At 50.5% G+C, this 21494-nt stretch overlaps 1 protein-coding gene across 1 annotated transcript in view; it reads right to left on the bottom strand.

Annotated features, from left to right (window-relative positions):
* Positions 1–1973, bottom strand: part of LOC143774182 (insulin receptor substrate 1-like) — a 33617-nt gene extending 31644 nt beyond the window's left edge. The window contains exon 1 of the mRNA XM_077261548.1: positions 1822–1973. The gene's annotated coding sequence lies outside the window, so the exon portion shown is untranslated. The remainder of the gene's footprint in view (positions 1–1821) is intronic.
* Between the last annotated feature and the right edge of the window lie 19521 nt (positions 1974–21494).

The following is a 21494-nucleotide window of genomic DNA, read 5'->3' as shown; positions in this document are numbered from 1 at the left end:
AGGAAACGACACGTGAAAAGTCTTTGGAAATACTGAACTAATTTGCACAGTGATTGGGAGATTCCACCTGAGAGGGGGAGGGGGAAACAAACTCAAAAATAGGTCACCGCCACTTTAAATTTAAAAAATATTTTTGCAGATTCAGCATAAAACATTCTTTGCAAGTAAGGCGATGTATAAATGCAATTGTGCCGAGCGCTGCGCCGACGACCATCTGTCCAGGCCCCACGACGGCCGCCCCAAGAATCAACCACCCAAAAAATGAAAAAAAAAAACGAACAACGTGTGAGCAGCAACTTCTCCGCGTTCAGACAGGAGCGAACACCGATTATTGGGCGAAAAGCTAAAAAGAGGCAAAAAAAAATATCACATTCAAGTTTAAAAACCAAAAGCTGCGCCCCCAGAAGTCAGCGGCGCCCCGTGAGGTGGTGCGCCCCCAGAAGTCAGCGGCGCCCCGTGAGGTGGTGCGCCCCCAGAAGTCAGCGGCGCCCCGTGAGGTGGTGCGCCCTCAGAAGTCAGCGGCGCCCCGTGAGGTGGTGCGCCCTCAGAAGTCAGCGGCGCCCCGTGAGGTGGTGCGCCCTCAGAAGTCAGCGGCGCCCCGTGAGGTGGTGCGCCCCAGAAGTCAGCGGCGCCCCGTGAGGTGGTGCACCCCCAGAAGTCAGCAGCACCCCGTGAGGTGGTGCACCCCCAGAAGTCAGCAGCGCCCCGTGAGGTGGTGCGCCCCCAGAAGTCAGCGGCGCCCCGTGAGGTGGTGCGCCCTCAGAAGTCAGCGGCGCCCCGTGAGGTGGTGCGCCCCAGAAGTCAGCGGCACCCCGTGAGGTGGTGCGCCCTCAGAAGTCAGCGGCGCCCCGTGAGGTGGTGCGCCCCCAGAAGTCAGCGGCGCCCCGTGAGGTGGTGCGCCCTCAGAAGTCAGCGGCGCCCCGTGAGGTGGTGCGCCCTCAGAAGTCAGCGGCGCCCCGTGAGGTGGTGCGCCCCAGAAGTCAGCGGCGCCCCGTGAGGTGGTGCACCCCCAGAAGTCAGCAGCACCCCGTGAGGTGGTGCACCCCCAGAAGTCAGCAGCGCCCCGTGAGGTGGTGCGCCCCCAGAAGTCAGCGGCGCCCCGTGAGGTGGTGCGCCCTCAGAAGTCAGCGGCGCCCCGTGAGGTGGTGCGCCCCAGAAGTCAGCGGCGCCCCGTGAGGTGGTGCACCCCCAGAAGTCAGCAGCACCCCGTGAGGTGGTGCACCCCCAGAAGTCAGCAGCACCCCGTGAGGTGGTGCACCCCCAGAAGTCAGCAGCGCCCCGTGAGGTGGTGCACCCCCAGAAGTCAGCAGCGCCCCGTGAGGTGGTGCGCCCCCAGAAGTCAGCAGCGCCCCGTGAGGTGGTGCGCCCCTAGAAGTCAGCAGCGCCCCGTGAGGTGGTGCGCCCCTAGAAGTCAGCAGCGCCTCGTGAGGTGGTGTGCCCCGTGAGCTGAGGCACCCCTAGAAGTCCACAGCGCCCCGTGAGGTGAGGTGGTGCTCCCCGTGAGGTGAGGTGCTGCGCCCCGTGAGGTGAGGTGCTGCGCCCCTAGAAGTCAGCGGCGCCTGGTGAGGTGGTGCTCCCCGTGAGGTGCGGCGCCCCTAAAAGTCAGTGGTGCCCCGTGAGGTGCGGCGCCAGCTGCTGCCCAGCGTCAGGCGGCCTCACCCCCACATGCACAGCACGTGTCCTTGCAGGGTGCGCTGCCTGTCAGACCCCGGATGCCGGGCAGGGGCCATGGCTGCCGCACTGGGTGTCCTTTGGCCTGGATCAGCAGGCAGAGCTGTCAGTGCTGTCCATGTGTCCTGGCACATAGGTGGGGGGGCGTACCTGGCTCCTAGCAGGGCAGGCTGCTGCTGCGGCTTCCATGCGGGTGAGGCAGGGGCTCGGTCTTCAGGCTGCACTCGGGGGGCTGCATCTGGGGGGCAGCACAGGGGCAGACACTGCACGCAGCAGCTGAGCTCAACTTGTTTTCTGCAATGATCCCCTCCCATGGTCAGACAGCAGCTGGTGACAGGAGGCTCAGGGTCCTAGAGGCAGCCGCTCCCTGACAATGTGTGCCTGTGTGTATACAGGGGCTTCCAAAAGTATTCACCCCCCTTGGCATTTTTTGGTGTTTCGCTGCCTCACAGCCTGGAATTTCACTGTTTTTAGTTATGTGTTTGCATCAGTTCATGTAAAGAACGTGCCGACAACTGTGGACATTGTTGTTTTTCTTTTTTATGCTGAAGCAAACAACAAATGGGACAAAACTTCAGTGTGCAGAACTATTCACCCCTAAAGTCAGTACTTTGTAGAGCCTCATATTGCAGCAATTACAGTAAGTCGCTTTGGATAAATCTCTATGGCTACGTGCCCACGGTCAAGAATCGGCAGCGCTTTGGACGCCTCACATGTCCGCTCCGTCTACAGCGCTGCCGGCTGTTGAACGCAGGAGATTCCACATGTGGTCACCGCATCCTACACATTGTACAGCTGAGATTCACTGGCTACGGAAAGTATTCACACCCTTTACATTTTTCACTCTTTGTTTCATTGCAGCCATTTGGTAAATTCAATAAAGTTCATTTTTTTCTCATTAATGTACACTCTGCCCCTCATCTTCACTGAAAACCCCTCAGAAATGTAGACATTTTTTCAAATTTATTAAAAAAGAAAAACTGAAATATCCCGTGGTCATAAGTCTTCAGCCCCTTTGCTCAGTATTGAGGAGAAGCCCCTTCTGAGCTAGTACAGCCATGAGTCTTCTTGGGAATTTGGGGATCCTCGGCCATTCTTCCTTGCAGATCCTCTCCAGTTCCATCAGGTTGGATGGTGAACGTTGGTGGACGCCATTTTCAGGTCTCTCCAGAGATGCTCCATTAGGTTTAGTTTATTTCTCGTAGTCTGGGAGTCCTTCATGTCTTTTTTAGTAAACTCTATGTGGCTTTCATATGTCTTGTACTGAGGAGAGGCTTCCGTCGGGCCACTCTGCCATAAAGGCCTGACTAGTGGAGGGCTGCAGTGATAGTTGACTTTGTGGAACTTTCTCCCATCTCCCTACTGCATCTCTGGAGCTCAACCACAGTGATCTTGGGGTTCTTCCTTACCTCTCTCACGAAGGCTCTTCTCCCACGATTGCTCAGTTTGGATGGATGGCCAGGTCTAGGAAGACTTCTGGAGATCCCAAACTTCTTCCATTTAAGGATTATGGAGGCCACTGTGCTCTTAGGAACCTTGAGTACTGCAGACATTCTGTTGTAACCTTGGCCAGATCTGTGCCTTGCCACAATTCTGTCTCTCAGCTCTTTGGCCGGTTCCTTTGACCTCATGATTCTCATTTGGCCTGACATGCACTGTGAGCAGTGAGGTCTTATATAGACAGGTGTGCGCCTTTCCAAATCACGTCCTATCAGTTTAATTACACACAGCTGGACTCCAATGAAGGAGTAGAACCATCTCAAGGAGGATCACAAGGAAATGGACATCGTGTGACTTAAATATGAGTGTCTGAGCAAAGGGTCTGAATACTTATAACCATGTGATATTTCAGGTTTTTCTTTTTTAATAAATTTGCAAAAATTACTACATTTCTCTTTTTTTTTTTTTTAGTGAAGATGAGGTGCAGAGTGAACATTAATGAGGAAACAATTAACTTTTTTAAATTTACCAAATGGCTGCAATGAAATAAAGAGTGAAAAATGTAAAGTTGTCTGAATACTTTCTGCACCCACTGTAAATAGACATGCTGCAGTCTGGAAAGACGCGCCGCATGTCCGTCTCCACGGGGTGCCTGGAAGTGTCCATACACGCATGGTGGAGATGGGATTTCTTGAAATCCCATCCACTATGCTGTGACATCTAGACGCTGCAGGTTGGATGCTGCGGATGTACGCAGCGTCCAACCCACAGCGTTTACTGACTGTGGGAACATACCCTTAGATGTTTCCTCTGGTGAACAGCAATCTTTACATCTGACGATAGATTCTCCAGTGGACTAAGGTCTGGTCTGTGACTTGGCTGATCCAGAACATTTCCACGTTTCCCCTTAAACCACTCGAGTGTTGCTTTAGCACTATGCTTTTGACCCATTGTCATGTTGGAAGATGAACCTCCGTCAAATCACTGACAAACAGGTTTTACTCAAGAATATCCCTGTATTTTGCACCATCCATGTTCCTCTCAATTCTGACCATTTTCCCTCTCCCTGCTGCCGAAAAACATCCCCCAGCATGATGCTGGCACCACCATGTTTCACTGTGGGGATGGTGTTCTTGGGGTGATGAGCTGTATTGTTTTGGTGCCAGACATAGCATTTACCTTGGTGGCCAAAAAGTTCGTGTTGATCTCATCTGACCACAGCACCTTCCTCCGTACATTTGGGGAGTCTCCCACATGTCTTTTGGCAAACTCAAACCGAGCTTTACAATCTCTATGTTTAAGTAAAGGCTTTTTTCTGCCCACTCTTCCATGAAGGCCATCTCTATGGAGTGAACGGCTTAATGTGGTCATATGGACAGATACTCCAGTCTCTGCTTGGGAACTCTGTGACTCCTTTAGGGTTACATTTGGTCTCTGTACTGCCTCTCTGATAAATGCCCTCCTTGCCCGGACTGACAGTTTTGGTGGGTGGCCTCTCTGGCAGTGCTCCTCCTGTTCCTCCTTGCACAAAGGCTGAGGTAGTGGTCCTGCTGCTGGGTTGTTGCCCTCCTACAGCCCCCTCCACGTCTCCTGGTGTACTGGCCTGTCTCCTGGTAGCGCCTCCAGCCTCTGGACACTACGCTGACAGACACAGCAAACCTTCTTGCCACAACTCACATTGATGTGCCATCCTGGATGAGCTGCACTACCTGAGCCACTTGAGTGGGTTGTAGAGTTCGTCTCATGCTACCACGAGTGTAAAAGCACAACCAACATTCAAAAGGGACCAAAACATCAGCCTGAAAGCATTGGTACTGAGATGTGGTCGGTGGTCCCCACCTGCAGAACCACTCCTTTATTGAGTGTGTCTTGATAATTGCCAATAATTTCCATCTGTTGTTTATTCCATTTGCACAACAGCATGTGAAATTGATTGTCAATCAGTGTTGCTTCCTTAGTGGACAGTTTGATTTCCCTTTATTTTTTTGAGCAGTGTATATACCTATGTAAATAAAGTAGGGAAAATAAGTATTTGATCACCGACCAACCAGCAAGAATTCTGGCTCTCGCAGACCTGTTCATTTTCCTGTAAGAAGCCTCCTGCTCTGCACTCATTACCTGTATTAATTGCTCCTGTGTGGTCTCGTTACCTGTATAAAAGACACCTGTCCACACACTCAATCACACTCCAACCTCTCCACCATGGTCAACACCAAAGACCTGTCTAAGGTCCCCAGGGACAAAATTGTAGACCTGCAGAAGGCTGGGATGGGCTACAGGACAATAGGCAAGCAGCTTGGTGAGAAGGCAACTACTGTTGGAATAATTATTAGAAAATGGAAGAAACACAACATGATTGTCAATATTCCTCGGTCTGGGGCTCCATGCAGGATCTTGCCTCATGGGGTAAAGATGATTCTGAGAAAGGTCAGGAAACAGCCCAGAATTACATGGGAGGACCTGGTCTATGACCTGAAGAGAGCTGGGACCACAATTAAAATCCTGCCGGACACGCAAGATCCCCCTGCTCACACCACATGTCCAGGCCCTTTTGAAGTTCACCAATGACCATTTAGATGATCCAGAGAAGGCATGGGAGGAGATCATGTGGTCAAATGAGACCAAAATAGAACTTTTTGGTATCAACTCCACTTGCCATGTTTGGATCAAGAAGAAGGATGAGTACAACCCCAAGAACACCTTCCCAACCGTGAGGCATAGTGGGGGAAACATCATACTTTAGGGGTCCTTTTCTGCAAAGGGAACAGGACGACTGCACTGTATTGAAGGGAGGATGGATGGAATCATGTATACATGGTGTCTACATCTTGCACTCGGCGTACGGGCTGTTCTGTGCTGATGCTCGGTATACGGGGTGTCTACATCTCGCACTCGATATACTGGCTGTTCTGTGCTGATGTACGGTAACAGGGTGTCTACATCTTGCACTCGGCATACGGCCGTTCTGTGCTGACACTCGGTATACGGGGTGTCTACATCTCGCACTCGGCATATGGGCTGTTCTGTGCTGACGCTCGGTATACGGGGTGTCTACATCTCGCACTCGGCATATGGGCTGTTCTGTGCTGACGCTCGGTATACGGGGTGTCTACATCTCGCGCTCGGCATACGGGCTGTTCTGTGCTGACGCTCAGTATACGGGGTGTCTACATCTCGCACTCGGCATAATGGCTGTTCTGTGCTGACGCTCAGTATACAGAGTGTCTACATCACGCACTCGGCATACGGGCTGTTCTGTGCTGACGCTCGGTATACGGGGTGTCTACATCACGCACTCGGCATACGGGCTGTTCTGTGCTGACGCTCGGTATACGGGGTGTCTACATCATGCACTCGGCATACGGGCTGTTCTGTGCTGACGCTCGGTATACGGGGTGTCTACATCTCGCACTCGGCATACGGGCTGTTCTCTGCTGACGCTCAGTATACAGGGTGTCTACATCTCGCGCTCGGCATAATGGCTGTTCTGTGCTGACGCTCAGTATACGGGGTGTCTACATCTCGCACTCGGCATAATGGCTGTTCTGTGCTGACGCTCAGTATACAGAGTGTCTACATCACGCACTCGGCATACGGGCTGTTCTGTGCTGACGCTCAGTATACAGGGTGTCTACATCTCGTGCTCGGCATACGGGCTGTTCTGTGCTGACGCTCAGTATACGGGGTGTCTACATCACGCACTCGGCATACGGGCTGTTCTGTGCTGACGCTCGGTATACGGGGTGTCTACATCTCGCGCTCGGCATACGGGCTGTTCTGTGCTGACGCTCGGTATACGGAGTGTCTACATCTCGCACTCGGCATAATGGCTGTTCTGTGCTGACGCTCGGTATACGGGGTGTCTACATCACGCACTCGGCATACGGGCTGTTCTGTGCTGACGCTCGGTATACGGGGTGTCTACATCTCGCGCTCGGCATACGGGCTGTTCTGTGCTGACGCTCGGTATACGGGGTGTCTACATCACGCGCTCAGCATACGGGCTGTTCTGTGCTGATGCTCGGTATACGGGGTGTCTACATCTCGCACTCGGCATACGCGCTGTTCTGTGCTGACGCTTGGTATACAAGGTGTCTACATCACGCACTCGGCATACGGGCTGTTCTTTGTTGATGCTCAGTATACGGGATGTCTACATCTCACGCTCAGCATACATGCTGTTCTGATGCTCGGTATACGGGGTGTCTACATCTCGTGCTCGGCATAATGGCTGTTCTGTGCTGACGCTCAGTATACGGGGTGTCTACATCTCGCACTCGGCATAATGGCTGTTCTGTGCTGACGCTCAGTATACAGAGTGTCTACATCACGCACTCGGCATACGGGCTGTTCTGTGCTGACGCTCAGTATACGGGGTGTCTACATCTCGTGCTCGGCATACGGGCTGTTCTGTGCTGACGCTCAGTATACGGGGTGTCTACATCACGCACTCGGCATACGGGCTGTTCTGTGCTGACGCTCGGTATACGGGGTGTCTACATCTCGCGCTCGGCATACGGGCTGTTCTGTGCTGACGCTCGGTATACGGAGTGTCTACATCTCGCACTCGGCATAATGGCTGTTCTGTGCTGACGCTCGGTATACGGGGTGTCTACATCACGCACTCGGCATACGGGCTGTTCTGTGCTGACGCTCAGTATACAGGGTGTCTACATCTCGCGCTCGGCATACGGGCTGTTCTGTGCTGACGCTCGGTATACGGGGTGTCTACATCACGCGCTCAGCATACGGGCTGTTCTGTGCTGATGCTCGGTATACGGGGTGTCTACATCTCGCACTCGGCATACGCGCTGTTCTGTGCTGACGCTTGGTATACAAGGTGTCTACATCACGCACTCGGCATACGGGCTGTTCTTTGTTGATGCTCAGTATACGGGATGTCTACATCTCACGCTCAGCATACATGCTGTTCTGATGCTCGGTATACGGGGTGTCTACATCTCGTGTTCGGAATACAGGCTGTTGTGTGCTGATGATCAGTATACGGGGTGTACGTCTCTTGTGATCAGTATAGGAGCTGCTCTATGCTGACGATCGGTACACAGGGTGTCTACATCTCACACTCGGCATACGGGCTGTTATGTGCTGACGCTCGGTATACAGGGTGTCTACATGTCGCGCTCAGCATATGGGCTGTACTATGCTCTCGGTATACGAGGTGTCTACATCTCGCACTCGGCATACGGGCTGTTCTGTGCTGATTCTCAGTATACGGGGTGTCTACATCTCGCGCTCAGCATATGGGCTGTTCTGTGCTGATTCTCAGTATACGGGGTGTCTACATCTCGCGCTCGGCATATGGGCTGTTCTATGCTCTCGGTATACGAGGTGTTTACATCTCGCTCTCCGCATACGAGCTGTTCTATGCTGACTCTCGGTATACGGGGTGTCTACATCTCGAACTCGGCATACGGGCTGTTCTATGCTCTCGGTATACAGGGTGTCTACATCTCGCACTCGCCATACGGCTGTTCTGTGCTGACACTCGGTATACAGGGTGTCTACATCTCATGCTCGGCATACGGCTGTTCTGTGCTGATGCTCGGTATACGGGGTGTCTACATCTCGTGCTCAGCATATGGGCTGTTCTGTGCTGACGCTCGGTATACGGGGTGTCTACATCTCGTGCTCGGCATACGGCTGTTCTGTGCTGATACTCGGTATACAGGGTGTCTACATCTCATGCTCGGCATACGGCTGTTCTGTGCTGACGCTCGGTATACGGGGTGTCTACAGCTCATGCTCGGCATACGGGCTGTTCTGTGCTGACGCTCGGTATACGGGGTGTCTACATCTCGCACTCGGCATACGGGCTGTTCTATGCTGACGCTCGGTATACGGCGTGTCTACATCTCATGCTCGGAATACGGCTGTTCTGTGCTGACGCTCGGTATACGGGGTGTCTACATCTCGCGCTCGGCATACGGGCTGTTCTGTGCTGACGCTCGGTATACGGGGTGTCTACATCTCATGCTCGGCATACGGCTGTTCTGTGCTGGCGATCGGTATACGGGGTGTCTACATTTCGCGCTCGGTGTTGTGAAATTGGATTCTGGGCTCCCCCGGTGGCCACTTGTGGAATTGAACTTGTGTGCATCATCCCCTCTGTTCACCTGCTCCTATCAGGATGTGGGAGTCGCTATATAACCTTGCTCCTCTGTCAGTTTCTTGCCGGTCAACAATGTTATCAGAAGCCTTCTGTGCTTGTTCCTGCTACTAGACAACTCCTAGCTAAGTTGGACTTTTGTCCTTGTGTGTTTTTGCATTTTGTTCCTGTTCACAGCTGCTGTTTCGTTACTGTGTCTGGAAAGCTCTTGTGATCGGAAATTGCCACTCTGGTGTTATGAGTTAATGCTAGAGTCTTAAAGGAATTTCTGGATGGTGTTTTGATAGGGTTTTCTGCTGACCATGAAAGTGTCCTTTCTGTCTTCCTGCTATCTAGAAAGCGGACCTCGATTTTGCTAAACCTATTTTCATACTACGTTTGTCATTTCATCTAAAATCACCGCCAATATATGTGGGGGCCTCTGTCTGCCTTTTGGGAAAATTTCTCTAGAGGTGAGCCAGGACTGTCTTTTCCTCTGCTAGGATTAGGTAGTTCTCCGGCTGGCGTTGGGCATCTAGGGTTAAAAAACGTAGGCATGCTACCCGGCCACTTCTAGTTGTGCGGCAGGTTTAGTTCATGGTCAGTATAGTTTCCATCTTCCAAGAGCTAGTTCTCATATATGCTGGGCTATGTTCTCTCGCCATTGAGAATCATGATAGTTTGACCGGCCCAAAAAAGGGTTAAATTACTGGCTGAGAAAGGAGAGAAAAAAGAAGTCTGCTACAATTTTTTTTTTTTTTCCTCTAGTTCTGAGTGTGCTCTTAATTTAATCACTTGCTAGTCTGCCTATACTGCAGCCTTCCTCTCTTCCTCTCCTTCTAATCCTTGAATGGCTCTGTGTTCACCTGTTTCAAATGGATCTTCAGAGTGTAGCTACAGGTTTGAATAATCTCGCCACAAAGGTACAAAATTTGCAAGATTTTGTTGTTCATGCACCTATGTCTGAGCCTAGAATTCCTTTGCCTGAATTCTTCTCGGGGAATAGATCTCACTTTCAAAATTTTAAAAATAATTGCAAATTGTTTTTGTCCCTGAAGTCTTGCTCTGCCGGAGACCCTGCACAGCAGGTCAGGATTGTAATTTCCTTGCTCCGGGGCGACCCTCAGGACTGGGCTTTTGCATTGGCACCAGGGGATCCTGCGTTGCTCAATGTGGATGCGTTTTTTCTGGCCTTGGGGTTGCTTTATGAGGAACCTCATTTAGAGCTTCAGGCGGAAAAGGCCTTGATGTCCTTGTCTCAGGGGCAAGATGAAGCTGAAATATACTGCCAAAAATTCCGCAAATGGTCTGTGCTTACTCAGTGGAATGAGTGCGCCCTGGCGGCGATTTTCAGAGAAGGTCTCTCTGATGCCATTAAGGATGTTATGGTGGGGTTCCCTGTGCCTGCGAGTCTGAATGAGTCCATGACGATGGCTATTCAGATCGATAGGCATCTGCGGGAGCGCAAACCTGTGCACCATTTGGCGGTGTCTATTGAGAAAACGCCAGAAAATATGCAATGTGATAGAATTCTGTCCAGAAGCGAGCGGCAGAATTTTAGACGAAAAAATGGGTTGTGCTTCTATTGTGGTGATTCAACTCATGTTATATCAGCATGCTTTAAGCGTACTAAGAAGCCTGACAAGTCTGTTTCAATTAGCACTTTACAGTCTAAGTTTATTCTATCTGTGACCCTGATTTGTTCTTTGTCATCTATTACCGCGGACGCCTATGTCGACTCTGGCGCTGCTTTGAGTCTTATGGATTGGTCCTTTGCCAAACGCTGTGGGTATGATTTGGAGCCACTGGAGGCTCCGATACCTCTGAAAGGGATTGACTCCACCCCATTGGCTAGTAATAAACCACAATACTGGACACAAGTGACTATGCGTGTTAATCCGGATCACCAGGAGGTTATTCGCTTTCTGGTGCTGTATAATCTACATGATGTTTTGGTGCTGGGATTGCCATGGCTGCAATCTCATAACCCAGTCCTCGACTGGAGAGCTATGTCTGTGTTAAGCTGGGGATGTAAAGGAACTCATGGGGACGTACCTTTGGTTTCCATTTCATCATCTATTCCCTCTGAGATTCCTGAATTCTTGTCTGACTTTCGTGACGTTTTTGAAGAACCCAAGGTTGGTTCACTACCTCCGCACCGGGAGTGCGATTGTGCCATAGACTTGATTCCGGGTAGTAAATACCCTAAGGGTCGTTTATTTAATCTGTCTGTGCCTGAACACGCTGCTATGCGAGAATATATAAAGGAGTCCTTGGAAAAGGGACATATTCGTCCTTCGTCATCTCCCTTAGGAGCCGGTTTTTTCTTTGTGTCTAAGAAAGACGGCTCTTTGAGGCCGTGTATTGATTATCGACTTTTGAATAAAATCACGGTTAAATATCAATATCCGTTACCACTGCTTACTGATTTGTTTGCTCGTATAAAGGGGGCCAAGTGGTTCTCTAAGATTGATCTCCGTGGGGCGTATAATTTGGTGCGAATCAAGCAGGGGGATGAGTGGAAAACCGCATTTAATACGCCCGAGGGCCATTTTGAGTATTTGGTGATGCCTTTTGGTCTTTCAAATGCCCCTTCAGTCTTCCAGTCCTTTATGCATGACATTTTCCGCGATTATTTGGATAAATTTATGATTGTGTATCTGGATGATATTCTGATTTTTTCGGATGACTGGGACTCTCATGTCCAGCAGGTCAGGAGGGTTTTTCAGGTTTTGCGGTCTAATTCCTTGTGTGTGAAGGGTTCTAAGTGTGTTTTTGGGGTTCAAAAGATTTCTTTCTTGGGATACATTTTTTCCCCCTCTTCCATCGAGATGGATCCTGTCAAGGTTCAGGCTATTGGTGATTGGACGCAACCCTCTTCTCTTAAGAGTCTTCAGAAATTTTTGGGCTTTGCTAACTTTTATCGTCGATTTATTGCTGGTTTTTCTGATGTTGTAAAACCATTGACTGATTTGACTAAGAAGGGTGCTGATGTTGCTGATTGGTCCCCTGATGCTGTGGAGGCCTTTCGGGAGCTCAAGCGCCGCTTTTCTTCCGCCCCAGTGTTGCGTCAGCCTGATGTTGCTCTTCCTTTTCAGGTTGAGGTTGACGCTTCTGAAATCGGAGCTGGGGCGGTGTTGTCGCAGAGAAGTTCCGACTGCTCCGTGATGAGACCTTGTGCTTTTTTTTCCCGTAAATTTTCGCCCGCCGAGCGGAATTATGATATTGGGAATCGGGAGCTTTTGGCCATGAAGTGGGCTTTTGAGGAGTGGCGTCACTGGCTTGAGGGGGCCAGACATCAGGTGGTGGTATTGACTGACCACAAAAATTTAATTTACCTTGAGTCTGCCAGGCGCCTGAATCCTAGACAGGCGCGCTGGTCGTTGTTTTTCTCTCGGTTTAATTTTGTGGTGTCGTACCTACCGGGTTCTAAGAATGTTAAGGCGGATGCCCTTTCTAGGAGTTTTGAGCCTGACTCCCCTGGTAATTCTGAGCCCACAGGTATCCTTAAAGATGGAGTGATATTGTCTGCCGTTTCTCCAGACCTGCGGCGGGCCTTGCAGGAGTTTCAGGCGGATAGACCTGATCGTTGCCCACCTGGTAGACTGTTTGTTCCTGATGATTGGACCAGTAGAGTCATCTCTGAGGTTCATTCTTCTGCGTTGGCAGGTCATCCTGGAATCTTTGGTACCAGGGATTTGGTGGCAAGGTCCTTCTGGTGGCCTTCCCTGTCACGAGATGTGCGAGGCTTTGTGCAGTCTTGTGACGTTTGTGCTCGGGCCAAGCCTTGTTGTTCTCGGGCTAGTGGATTGTTGTTGCCCTTGCCTATCCCGAAGAGGCCTTGGACGCACATCTCGATGGATTTTATTTCGGATCTGCCTGTTTCTCAGAAGATGTCTGTCATCTGGGTGGTGTGTGACCGTTTCTCTAAGATGGTCCATCTGGTTCCCTTGCCTAAGTTGCCTTCTTCTTCCGAGTTGGTTCCTCTGTTTTTTCAAAATGTTGTTCGTTTGCATGGTATTCCTGAGAATATCGTTTCTGACAGAGGGACCCAATTCGTGTCTAGATTTTGGCGGGCATTCTGTGCTAGGATGGGCATAGATTTGTCTTTTTCGTCTGCTTTCCATCCTCAGACTAATGGCCAGACCGAGCGGACTAATCAGACCTTGGAGACATATTTGAGGTGTTTTGTGTCTGCGGATCAGGATGATTGGGTTGCTTTTTTGCCTTTGGCGGAGTTCGCCCTCAATAATCGGGCCAGCTCTGCCACCTTGGTATCCCCGTTTTTCTGTAATTTGGGGTTTCATCCTCGATTTTCCTCCGGTCAAGTGGAATCTTCGGATTGTCCTGGAGTGGATGCTGTGGTGGAGAGGTTGCATCAGATTTGGGGGCAGGTGGTGGACAATTTGAAGTTGTCCCAGGAGAAGACTCAGCTTTTTGCCAACCGCCGTCGTCGTGTTGGTCCTCGGCTTTGTGTTGGGGACTTGGTGTGGTTGTCTTCTCGTTTTGTCCCTATGAGGGTTTCTTCTCCTAAGTTTAAGCCTCGGTCCATCGGCCCGTACAAGATATTGGAGATTCTTAACCCTGTGTCCTTCCGTTTGGACCTCCCTGCATCCTTTTCGATTCATAATGTTTTTCATCGGTCATTGTTGCGCAGGTATGAGGTACCGGTTGTGCCTTCCGTTGAGCCTCCTGCTCCGGTGTTGGTTGAGGGTGAGTTGGAGTACGTTGTGGAAAAGATCTTAGACTCTCGTGTTTCCAGACGGAGACTCCAGTATCTGGTCAAATGGAAGGGATACGGTCAGGAGGATAATTCTTGGGTCACTGCCTCTGATGTTCATGCCTCCGATCTTGTCCGTGCCTTTCATAGGGCTCATCCTGATCGCCCTGGTGGTTCTGGTGAGGGTTCGGTGCCCCCTCCTTGAGGGGGGGGTACTGTTGTGAAATTGGATTCTGGGCTCCCCCGGTGGCCACTTGTGGAATTGAACTTGTGTGCATCATCCCCTCTGTTCACCTGCTCCTATCAGGATGTGGGAGTCGCTATATAACCTTGCTCCTCTGTCAGTTTCTTGCCGGTCAACAATGTTATCAGAAGCCTTCTGTGCTTGTTCCTGCTACTAGACAACTCCCAGCTAAGTTGGACTTTTGTCCTTGTGTGTTTTTGCATTTTGTTCCTGTTCACAGCTGCTGTTTCGTTACTGTGTCTGGAAAGCTCTTGTGATCGGAAATTGCCACTCTGGTGTTATGAGTTAATGCTAGAGTCTTAAAGGAATTTCTGGATGGTGTTTTGATAGGGTTTTCTGCTGACCATGAAAGTGTCCTTTCTGTCTTCCTGCTATCTAGAAAGCGGACCTCGATTTTGCTAAACCTATTTTCATACTACGTTTGTCATTTCATCTAAAATCACCGCCAATATATGTGGGGGCCTCTGTCTGCCTTTTGGGAAAATTTCTCTAGAGGTGAGCCAGGACTGTCTTTTCCTCTGCTAGGATTAGGTAGTTCTCCGGCTGGCGCTGGGCATCTAGGGTTAAAAAACGTAGGCATGCTACCCGGCCACTTCTAGTTGTGCGGCAGGTTTAGTTCATGGTCAGTATAGTTTCCATCTTCCAAGAGCTAGTTCTCATATATGCTGGGCTATGTTCTCTCGCCATTGAGAATCATGACAGCTCGGCATACGGGCTGTTGTATGCTCTCGGTATACGGAGTGTCTACATCTCGCGCTCAGCATATGGGCTGTTCTGTGCTGACACTCGGTATACAGGGTGTCTACATCTCATGCTCGGCATATGGCTGTTCTGTGCTGACGCACGGTATACGGGGTGTCTACAGCTCATGCTCGGCATATGGGCTGTTCTGTGCTGACACTTGGTATATGGGGTGTCTACATCTCGCACTCGGCATACGGGCTGTTCTATGCTGACGCTCGGTATACGGGGTGTCTACATCTCATGCTCGGCATACGGCTGTTCTGTGCTGATGATCGGTATACGGGGTGTCTACATCTCGCACTCGGCATACGGGCTGTTCTGTGCCGACGATCGGTATACGGGGTGTCTACATCTCATGCTCGGCATACGGGCTGTTCTGTGCTGACTCTCGGAATACAGGGTGTCTACATCTCATGCTCGGCATACGGCTGTTCTATGCTGACACTCGGTATACGGGGTGTCTACATCTCGCGCTCGGCATACGGCTGTTCTATGCTGACACTCGGTATACGGGGTATACGCCTCTCATGATCAGTATATTTATTTTATTTGCTTATATAGCGCCATCATATTCCACAGCGGTTTACAGACAACATCACCATCACTGTCCCCATTAGGGCTCACAGTGTAGATTCCATATTAATCTTTGGGGTTTGAGAAGAAACAGGATAACCCAGAGGAAATCCATGAAGCACGGGGAGAACATATAAACTCCTTGCAGATATACACAGGGTTTTCTATGCTGATGCTCGGTATACGGGGTGTGCTACTCTTGCGCTCAATATACAGGGTATACACCTCTCACTTTCGGTATAGGAGATTTCCTATGCTGACCCTTGGTATATAGGGTGTCTGCCTCTCGTGTTCAGTATACAGTGTTTCCTGGGCTGATGCTCGGTGTCACGATATGGTAGGAAATATCATATAAGTTTAGTTCTCTTGCTAGCATGCTGTGGGCTAAGCCCCCCTTCTTGGAGTGATTCTGTAACAGCTTGTGGCTGCAAATGCCTGACTTTCAGCTCACAAGCCCTCATCCCCCGCACCAAGGTATTTACGACCGGTATTTCCTGTGGTGGAAAGTGCCCAGCTTTTACTAGATTAGAACCTTCCAGAATATGAAAGTCTTTTGTTCTGTTTTTGGAAGATATTAGGCAAATCGTTTAAGTTAAGACCACGAAAACATATATTTGTAATCTCCATCGAAGGAGCTACCCATCACTCTAAACATGAGCTTTTAACTCCATCAGGTGAAGAAGTAGGGATTTCTCTGTAAATATACATCCCAAATAGGACATATTTGATCTCACTAGAATGCCAGCGATAATACGAGATGAATGAGGGGTATGGTGCGATGATGATATGTTCAGCAGCGGAATTACAAGTCTTAGAAAGATTTAGCTTATACTTAGTCAGAATGCAGAGAGAGGAGGGACTGGGATAGCCAGCCTTTTTGGTGATGTCACCAGGTTAAGCTATAACTGTTTTGGCCGGACTCCAGCAGTGAGTCTGTTGCTGGAAGAACATGTGGGTCTGACCTGAAGAGCTGTACCTCATGCATTGGGATTTTTGGGAGCCCCTCCCCCTAGCATGGTGTTTGCCTGAACTGATATGAACTAAGAACATGTGAGTTATCTTTTCTTCCTTTAATCCTTTTATTTTCATAATTACCTTGTACATATTTGCAATTGTCTCATTTGTAACATCTTTGTAAAATATTTTATAAACACTGCCTAAAAATCATTTATGGGGTATAATATTTAATACTAGTTCGTTCTTCCTGCCCTAAACCGTACCCTGTCTCTGAAGGGAATTACGCTACTGTTTTGGGGTTAGCTCCGGACCTGTTTAATCGGAGCTGGTGGCAGCACTACCGTGTGCAGGCCTTTGGGTGACATTGCAGCGACTGCGGCTTGATAATTATTGTTCCTGCCTGAGTGGGAGTAGTTATCGCGTCGCTGCAGCGCGCCCAATAGCCAGTACATAGCAGGCAGCCTTTCTGGCGAATAATTACCCTAGGTGCAGTACCTAATCTGACCTGACAGTAAGGGGGGCGCCAGAGAGCTGCAAGGTTTAAATGGAACTGTAAGCGGGATATACACAAATCCCTGCAGTTCATGGTATACTGAAGAGCAGTGGGATACCTAAAATAAGCCCCTGCTGTAAACAAGAGGTCAATAGCCTCGTGTGTGTTTTTTTCATCACATTGTGGCAGTGGAGGGATAACTAAGATAAGCCCCCCTGCACATGTGATAGCCGTCTGCTGGTCTAAAGTCACCCCAATCCGTGACATACTGTGGGCAGCGGCTAAGGGATCTTGACAGTCACGGTGTGAATCGTGACAGCCAGTGATAGAGGAGCCTTTCCAGAGGATTGCGGTGGACATTGTGGGCCCGCTGGCCGTCTCCAGCAGCTCTGGAAAGCGATATATTCTTACTGTGGTAGACTACGCTACCTAGTACCCAGAGGCAGTAGCTCTGTCGTCAACTAGGGCAGATAAGGTGGCGGATGCCCTGTTGGCCATCTTTTCACGTGTAGGATTTCCCAGGGAAATGCTTACTGATCGAGGGACCCAATTTATGTCTCACCTAATGGAGGCTCTCTGTAAGAAAATGCAGGTGAAGCACCTGGTATCGAGTGCGTATCACCCACAGACCAATGGCTTGTGTGAACGCTTCAATGGTACCCTCAAACAGATGCTACGCATGCTGGTTGAGACACAAGGGCGCGACTGGGAGCGGTACCTCCCACACCTGCTATTCGCTTACAGAGAGGTTCCGCAGGCCTCGACGGGGTTCTCCCCCTTCAAGCTCCTGTACGGCAGGCGAGTCCGGGGACCCCTTGGGTTGGTAAGAGAATCCTGGGAAGAGGAGCCGAACCCTTCTGAAGTGTCCATAGTGGAGTATGTCATGCGCTTCCGTGACAAGATGCAGACCTTGACGCAGTTGGTGCATGACAACATGACGCAGGCTCAGGCTGATCAGAAGCACTGGTACGACCAGAACGCCCGGCAGCGGACCTACCACGTGGGTCAAAAGGTGTGGGTGCTGGTTCCCGTACCAACGGATAAGCTTCAGGCAGCCTGGGAGGGCCCGTACGTCGTCCACCAACAGCTCAACCCGGTCACCTATGTGGTCACGCTTGACCACGCTCGGGGTAGGCGAAAGGCCTTTCACGTCAACATGATGAAGGCTCATCACGAACGTGAACCTTTCGTCCTACCGGTCTGCAGCGCAACCGAAGACTGGGAGGAAGACGCCCTCCTGGACATGCTGGCCCAAGTCAAGGCCGGTGGGTCCATTGAGGACGTGGAGGTAAGCGCCTCGCTAGATGAACCACAGCGGTTGCAGTTGCAAACCACACTGGAACCCTTCCAGGTCGTGTTCTCCAACCGGCCTGGAAGGACTGAGTTAGCCGTCCACGAGGTGGACACCGGGAATCACGCCCCACTACGGCGAACACCCTATCGAATCTCTGACCAGGTGCAGCAGATTATGCGCCAGGAGATCGATGAGATGTTACAGCTGGGGGTGATTCGACGGTCAAAGAGCGCGTGGGCCTCACCTGTAGTTCTCGTGCCCAAGAAGGACCGGACCACCCGGTTCTGCGTGGACTACAGGGGGCTCAACGCCATTACAGTCTCTGACGCGCACCCCATGCCGCGCATAGAGGAGCTGCTTGAGAAGTTAGCTGGCGCAAAATACCTGACAATAATGGATCTGAGTCGAGGATACTGGCAGATTCCCCTGAGCCCCGAGGCGCAGGAGAAATCCGCCTTTATCACACCCTTCGGACTGTACGAGTCCACGGTCATGCCCTTCGGCATGAAGAATGCCCCTGCCACTTTCCAGTGGATGGTCAATCTCCTGCTTCAGGGACTGGAGAAGTACGCAGTGGCATACTTAGATGACATTGCCATCTTCAGTCCCTCCTGGGAGGAACACCTTCAGCATCTCGAGGAGGTGCTCACGCGAGTTCACCGAGCAGGACTGGCTATCAAGCCGGGAAAGTGCCAGATGGGCATGAGGGAGGTTCACTACCTGGGGCACCAGGTAGGCGGAAACACCCTAAAGCCAGAGCCTGACAGAGTGGGCGTGATCATGAACTGGCCCACTCCCAGGACCAAGAAACAGGTGATGTCCTTCCTGGGCACTGCAGGGTACTATAGGCGCTTCGTACAGCACTATAGTAGCCTGGCAAAACCTTTGACGGACCTCACCAGGAAGAAGCTACCCCACATCGTCAACAGGACAGATGGCTGTGAGGGGGCCTTCCAGGCGTTGAAAACCGCACTGTGCAACGCCCCTGTGTTGAAAGCAGTCGACAGCAGTCGACCGTTCTTGGTACAGACTGACGCCAGTGAGTTTGGCCTTGGTGCTGTGCTCAGCCAGGTTGACTCGGAGGACCAAGAGCACCCCGTGTTGTACCTGAGCCGGAAACTTTTGCCGAGGGAAGTGGCCTACTCCACCATTGAGAAGGAGTGCCTGGCCATAGTCTGGGCCCTGCAGCGCTTGCAGCCCTACTTGTACGGTCGCACCTTCACTGTGGTGACTGACCATGACCCTCTGCGCTGGCTAAGCACCATGTGTGGAACCAACGGCAGGTTGCTACGCTGGAGCCTTGCCCTTCAGCAATTTGACTTCACCATTAAACACAAAGCGGGCAAAGAGCATGGGAATGTAGATGGACTCTCCCGCCAGGGTGAACCTACTGAGGTGCGCATGGAGGCATACCGTGGGGTTCTACCTCCCTAGCGCACTCCAAAAGGGGGAGGTGTCACGATATGGTAGGAAATTTCATATAAGTTTAGTTCTCTTGCTAGCATGCTGTGGGCTAAGCCCCCCTTCTTGGAGTGATTCTGTAACAGCTTGTGGCTGCAAATGCCTGACTTTCAGCTCACAAGCCCTCATCCCCCGCACCAAGGTATTTACGACCGGTATTTCTTGTGGTGGAAAGTGCCCAGCTTTAACTAGATTAGAAACTTCCAGAATATGAAAGTCTTTTGTTCTGTTTTTGGAAGATATTAGGCAAATCATTTAAGATAGGGACACGAAAATACATATCCTTGATCTCCATCGAAGCATCTACCCATTACCCTAAACACAGACGTCTAACTCCATCTGGTGAAGAAGTAGGGATTTCTCTGTAAATATGTATCCCAGACAGGGCATATTTGATCTTATTTGAAAGCCCACGTTACTCCGAGATGAATGCTGGTTATGTTAGGACTATGATATGTTCAGTAGCGGAATTACAAGTCTTAGAAAAATTTAGCTTACATTTACTCAGAATGTAGAGAGAGGAGGGTCTGGATAAGCCAGCCTTTCTGTGATGTCACTAGCTGCAGGTTTTAAGTTTGTGGCAGGACCCCCAGCTCAGTTTTCTTGTCTTTTCCTGTGAGCCCTGAGCAGCACATCCAATGAGCTGGGACGTATGGTTGCCTGCAATGCAATGACCTGAGAATATGTGAGTGTTATCTTTTCTTCATTTCATCCTTTTATTTTCATAATTACCTTGTACATATTTGCAATTGTCTCATTTGTAACATCTTTGTAAAATATTTTTATAAAGCACTGCCTACTTTTTGTGGGGTATATTATTTCATGCCAGTTATTTCTCCATGCTCTAAAAACGTACCCTAAGTCTCTTGAAGGGAAATGAGTCGAAGTCCAGCATTATTGTGAATGGCCGGTATGTGTTCCAGAGGAAGATACTCTGCGCTGCAAGCCTGAAGTAAGGTTGTTCTGGGACCTGTAGTCCCACAAGTATTGGTGTAGTTTGTGAGGGAGGCTGGCCGGGCTAGTTTGAGAGCTGGGCGGGTCGAACTAGCCACACACAGCTCCCACCTATGGGAGTGGTTACAGCTTGATAATGTGACCAGGGTGAGGGTCACATGGATCCTGTGTATGGACCTGAATGGGTTTTAGCTGTAAGGTTCTGTAAGAGGAAAGGCCTGGGTGTTGGGAGGTCCGGAGTGGGGACTGGATCCCTGAAGAGCACCTGGTGAGGCCATGGTCCTGAGTGGCCTCTGTCTTGGGAGGTCCTGTCTGTGTGGACCAGATCCCTGAAGAGCACAAGGTGAGGCCATGCATCTGCAGAGCCGGTGACTGCTACTGTGTTGGGAAAGCTACCGTCCTTCCTTCCTTAACTGACTGATGTGTGCCTGCCAGGCAAGTTGGTGTCCTTGGGACAACTTTCCCAAGGAGAGAGGACTGACAAGGAGTCAGCAGGTGGAGCCGGAGGTCCCCTAAGGTTCCTCCATAGACTGTTAGTGCTTATTATGTTCTATGAACTGTGAGGTCACCCACGGCAACTGATCAGAGGAGGACCAGCATGTTTCGTTGCCGCAAACAAATGATGTGAAACCTAATGTCATGTCCTGATACAGTGTGTAATGGACTGTTCGTGGTACGGTTTATGACTCTATAATAAACCGCATAGACTGTTATGTGCAAAAAGTGTTCCTGTGTACGTTGAATCCCATTGCTAAGCGAGTGTTCCCCTACCCGTTAGTGAGCGCTATCTCACAATAGGTTGTTCTATGCTAATGCTCGGCATACGCCTCTCGCACT

The sequence above is a fragment of the Ranitomeya variabilis genome, chromosome 5, assembly GCF_051348905.1.
Source record: "Ranitomeya variabilis isolate aRanVar5 chromosome 5, aRanVar5.hap1, whole genome shotgun sequence".
NCBI classification, from domain to species: Eukaryota; Metazoa; Chordata; class Amphibia; order Anura; family Dendrobatidae; genus Ranitomeya; species Ranitomeya variabilis.
Note: the sequence above shows the minus strand (reverse complement) of the source record. Positions and strands in the feature narration are given on the sequence as shown.